Below are 6000 nucleotides of genomic sequence, written 5' to 3' on the forward strand. Positions count from 1 at the left end.
AGTGTTGCATGGAATCCCCCATTTTATCCAGACACAACTTCCACAGGCCTTCTTTCCCCATAGATTAACTATTCTCTAGGCCTGATATGGTTGCAGTGCTAGGACTTTCCTTTACCTCATTGTTGGGTTAGAACCACTGTTTCCTTAATCATGGCTTTCCTTCTCCCTGTTTTTGCTAGCATCATTCCCTTATTTTGCCAAGTAGATATTTTCTGAGTCCCTCTGTATCTAAAAATATATTTCACCCTCCCACTTGATTGACAGTTTGGCAGGATACAAAATTCTAGATCAAATTAAACACAGTTCAAAATAATTTTCCCTTAGAACTTTATGGCATTGTTCCATGAACTTCTATCAGCCAATGTTCTTGAGGCCAGCTGGTTTCTGTTACAATTCAGGCTACCTAAAAAAATAAAATAAAAAAAATAAAAAAAATTCAGGCTACCTGATATGCTAGTTTGTTTCACTCTGAAAACTTTTAGGGTCTTCTCTTCTTCTGACCTTTCTGACCTCTTTCTGAGTTTGGTGAACTTATTCTCACAGGTGGATCTTTATCCTTTCATGCTGCTCAGTCCTTGATGAACCCTGTCAAACTGAAGACTATATTGGACTTCAACTCTTAGAAATTTTCCTCACAATTAAAAAACAAAACAAAAGAAAAAAAACTCTACCATGTATAATACAGCTTAAATTCTGGAACTACTACCAGTCATATGTTGAAGTCTGGATTGATTTTCTCTTTAGGTTTTTTCCCCTGTTTTCTGTCTACCTTTTTGCTCTATAGTTTGGAATATTGCTTTGGCTTTATTATGAACACTTACTGCTAATTTTTAGGATTTTTGACATAACGTTTTCATTACAAGAGTTAATGCTTTGGGCACCTGGGTGGCTCAGTTGGTTAAGTGTCTGCCTTCGGCTCAGGTTATGATCCCACAGTCTTGGGATCAAGTCCCACATCAAGCTTCCTCCTTGGTAGGGAGTCTGCTTCTTTCTCTACCCCTGCCCCCTGCTCATGGTCTCTCTCTCTCTCTCTCAAATAAATTAATAAATTAATAAATTAATTAATTATGTTTTTAAAAGAGTTAATTCTCTGACCTTCCATTACGTCATTCATTCTATTCTTATCTTGGACACAGTGGCTTCTCACATCTCTGTGAAGACATAATCAGATTTTAAAAAATTCTTCTGTTTCCTGAAATAGCTCCTTCAGATTCAGTTATAATTATTTTGGTTCCTCTTGTATACACTGTTCTGTTTTCTTTTATATACTATTCATTCATATTCCACAATAAGAAACAAGGCTGATTACCCTAGGTAGCTGGTTATAAAATAAAGGAAATTTTCAATTTTGATGTTTGTGGGCCCTGCTCCCAGGTTCCCAGGAAAGCTATTTCCTAGCATTTACTAAGATCAAAATGACCCAGCGAAACCTCAAACCATGGGCTCTGTTTCTGTCTGGAGCATATTGTTATCTGTTGTGTTAAAAATAATAATAATAACCAGAAAGGAGCATTCCAAATATAAGACAAAGAAAAAAAAAAAAAAAAACCTGCTTGATTCCCATGAGATTAAAGTCATACAGCCTTGCCCAGGCTAAAAAAATACAACAAAGTTGTAACTTTCTGGACTGTCCTTAGCCATAGTCAGTTGTAACTCTTTATGTAAAACACCCACACACACACACACACACAACACTGCACCAAATGCTCCTTCCCTCAAGCACACTCTTCTTTATGAAGATTGTATATCCCAGGCAGCTGTTCCAACTTGGGCTCAAATAAACTTTTCTTTTGTCTTTAAAATTTTTTTGAAGATTTGTTCATTTTGTACATCAACACTGGTATGGTTTCTTTCTACTACTTTATGGGACTATATAACTATTTTCCCAACAGACCTAGGTCCTCAGTTGTGGGCTGTTTGCAACTGTTGTGTATCTGGATAGAATATATTTAATGGAAGGTTCTTCTTTACGGTGATCAGTGATGAAGAAAGCAACCCGAATTCCAGAAAAAAAAAAGCTTTATTCAGGGGTAGCAATATTCTCCAAGAGTCTTAGTTCTCTATAGATTTCTTGTTCTCTTTCTTTAGAGAAAGACAACAGTTTTCAGCTTTGGTTTGTTTTGCTTTTTATTTGTTTTTAGTCTTGGTGAAAATCCAAGCTACTAATTTTTCTATAAAGGGAGGCCAAAGAGAAGGTGGGTAGGAGGCTGACTTCGGCAGTTCTCATCTTTAATCATCCTTCTCTCTAAAGCTCCCTCTCACTACTGCCCTCCATAACTATTGACTCAGAGTCCAGAACCTCTTAAGGGTTTCACAGGTAAGATCAACTTCCACCTATCCTCAAGCCCCACTGTGGCTTCCTCTGCTTCACTCACTAATCAACACATTCCAATTTTCCCTCTTCTGAGAATTTCTTTTTTTTTTTTTTTAAGATTTTTAAATTATTTATTTATTTATTTGAGAGAGAGAGAGAGAGAGAGAGCATGAGCAGGAGGCAGAGGGAGAAGCAGGCTCACCGCTGAGCCTGGAGCCCAACATGAGGCTCCATCCTAGGACTCTGAGATAATGACATGAGCTGAAGACAGACCCTTAACTGACTGAGCCACCCAGGCATCCCCTGAGGATTTCTTAAAATCATTTATTCACTAGTGGTCTCTCTTTCCAAACGCTTTGCTGTTATAAGCTTATTTCTTTTTGTGTTTCTCTAAGTCCTGAATTTCAACTGAGTGTCAGGGAATAAGGGGAGTCCATGAGTCACTAGTTTCTACATCTTAAATCAGAAGCCTCCAAACCTTGTTTTGGGGTGTTCAGACAAGAGGAGCAGTATTTCCCCTTCCCCTAGGGCCAGGGTAGGGATATCAGTGGTTGTTGCTTGTGGAGATCCTACATTCATTATGAATGTTATATATCTTATTTTATTCAATACTCAGAAGAATTCCATGAGATTCAGTCATTCCTTAAATCGGTTAAATTTAATGAGCAGGCTATATATACCAATAACTGTGCTAGGCATGGGAAGTACAATGGTGTATGAAAACAACTGTATCCTTGTACACCACCATTGGCTCAGTCTAGGGAGGAGATAGACTTAATTAAGTAATCACTTTCTTATAAGTGTAAAATTATAAAACAAGTTCTAAAAAGTACTATAAGATGCCCATCAAAATGCACAAATAAGAAACCTGACCTTTGATGAGGGGAGGATCAGGGAAGACATTTCTGAGAAAATGATATTTGATATGAAATCTAAAAAATAATGACAGTTAACCAGTTGAAAAGGAGGAAGAGGGTATTCCGAGTAGAATACAATATGTCCAAAGGCTCTGGGGTGGGGACAGCATGGCATTTTCAGATGTATGAAAGAAGCACCATTTGGCAACCACTATAGTAATAATTATTTCAGGCAGGAATCATCACTGGATTCTAATATTAGAAAATGAGTGTGAAAAGAAATAGGATTCTACATAATTTTGAAGTATCTCTTATAAGATTTGTTTATTACAAAGGGAAAAATAGTAACATTTCAGTGGAGAAACCTGACAGACATCACTTTAACCAAGTGACTATTACTAATATCACAATAGTAGTAATGGAATAAATTGAAATCACATGCCTACAGATATAATGCACTAAAGAAGAACACAAAATAGCTTCTATGGTCTTCTTGCCAAAAATGTATAATCTATATCTAATTATGAGGAACCATCAGACAATTCAAAATGAGAGACATTCTACAGAATAACTGACATTTAAAAATGTCAGTGTCATAAAAGATGAAGAAAGACTGAGGAAGTATTCCAGACTAAGGAGTTGAAAGAGAAATGGCACTTATGTAGAACATGTGATCCTGAATCCTGAAGAAGAAAAGATTTTTTTTCTTTTGCTATAAATGGCACTAATGGGTTAACTAGTGAAATTTAAAAGAAGTCTATAAATTAGAAAACAGAATTATATTTTATTTAAGATTTCACTTATTTATTCATGAGAGACAGGCAGAGAGAGAGAGAGAGAGAAAGAAGCAGAGACACAGGCAGAGGGAGAAGCAGGCTCCATGCAGGGAGCCGGATATGGGACTTGATCCCGGGTCTCCAGGATCACTCTGGGCTGAAGGCGGTGCTAAACCGCTAAGCCACCTGGGCTGCCCAAGAACTATATTTATATTAATTTATTTTGATGCTCAAAAAGTTCAGAAAAATCTAGAAAAAAATGATAAACATTGTAGAGTGTAACATTAGAGGAACATGTATGAAGGGTACATAAGAATTCTTTGCACAGTTTATGTAATCTTTCTTTAAGTCTGAAATTATTTCAGAGTAAAAGTTTAAAACAACAGGGCACCTGGCTGGCTCAGTCAGCAAAGCATATGACTCTTGAGGTTGTGGGTTCAAGTCCCATGTTGGGCCTAGAGCTTACTTTAAAAAAAAAAAGGTGGGGGGGATCCCTGGGTGGCGCAGTGGTTTGGCGCCTGCCTTTGGCCCAGGGCGCGATCCTGGAGACCCGGGATCGAATCCCACATCGGGCTCTGGGTGCATGGAGCCTGCTTCTCCCTCTGCCTGTGTCTCTGCCTCTCTCTCTCTCTGTGACTATCATAAATAAATTAAAAAAAAAAGATTAAAACCACAAAAATGTGTGACAGATGATCCCAACAAATGGAACTCAATAGACAAAGAATGTAAGTCCTGAACTCATAGCAAAAGGCTAATCCATGCTGTCTTTGAAAGTCATGTTAAGATGTTGATCTTTATCCTGAAAGTGAAGGGAAGCCACTGAAAGGCATAGGCAGGTAAATGACATGATCAGATCAGCACTTTTTAAAGATCACTCTGGTTTCAGGGAAGAGGAGAGAGACTGTAGAGGATCCAGAATAATTAACTATAGGGAGGCCAGTTAGATGGGAATGTCATGGAGTGGCAGTGGGCAGGTGGATGGATTGAAGTGCTCCCTCCTGGCTAACCCTGACAGTGCTTGGCATGGGTTGGAAATGGAAGAGGAAGGTGAGCAGAGAGAATGGGAGGAATTGAAGTGGACCCCTGGGTTCTCTTTGGGTAAACAAGTGGGTGGACAACAAAGACTTCTCTGGCGGCGGGGGGGATGGAAAGGGGGCCAGGTTTGGGGAAGTCAAGAGTTTGACTGTGGGTGTGCTGAGGTTCAGTTTCCTCTGAGACATCTAGGTATGGCTGTCAGGTAGGCAGTTGCACTTGTACTGGGGTGGGAATGGAAGGTGGGGGTGTGGCTGAGCTCCCCTAGAGAGCTGGGAGCAGGTATAGAGAAGAAAGAGTGCAAGGCCTAGAGGGGAGACCTGAACACATCTGTCTGGTCTGTGTGCTTTCCCTCCCTTCGTAGATGAAGAACAAGTTATACAGCTAGTAAGTGACAGCAGAGATTTAAGCGGAGTCTGACTTCCAATCTCTGCCTTCCCCAGGAAGTTCTCAAAAAGTGCAAAATGTAGCCTTGCTGGGGTCCTTTTTGAGTTTCACAAAAAAATCAGCCTGAAAAGATAAAAATGTATTAAGAAAGAGGTAACGTGAAAAAAGAGATTTCCACACCCTCCTGTCTCTGGATGCCCAGTTAATGAGGGTTTTTTTTATCCCTTAGGAAAACCAAAAAGCCAGACTTTCTTGTACAGGTTTCAAAGTTTGCTTCTAGTCTGTCTGCAGAAGCATATTGGGAAGATACTCTTCCTTTTGTTGTAAGCAAATCTTTTGGTGTAAGGAGTTAGAAAAATTTATCCTGGCTCTGAGCATAAATTTCTGTGTTAGGGCTTCACTGAGTTGCTTCCTCCCTGAATTTTAACATTTGTCTCTTGTTAACATGTAGGAAATGACAGAATGGAGCCAGCAGCAGCCAGCTCAGCTGGGACTCAGGATGAAACCGTAGTAATCCTACTTCTTCCCTACTTCCTCATCTCAGCCCATGGCTGTGTAACTGGAGTGAGGAATTGCACGTATTCTTGAGAGACTTCACCTGTTACCTAGAAATTTCATGTCTGGGATTCCACTG

Source organism: Canis lupus, chromosome 9 (genome assembly GCF_048164855.1).
Source record: "Canis lupus baileyi chromosome 9, mCanLup2.hap1, whole genome shotgun sequence".
In the NCBI taxonomy this organism is placed as follows: domain Eukaryota; kingdom Metazoa; phylum Chordata; class Mammalia; order Carnivora; family Canidae; genus Canis; species Canis lupus.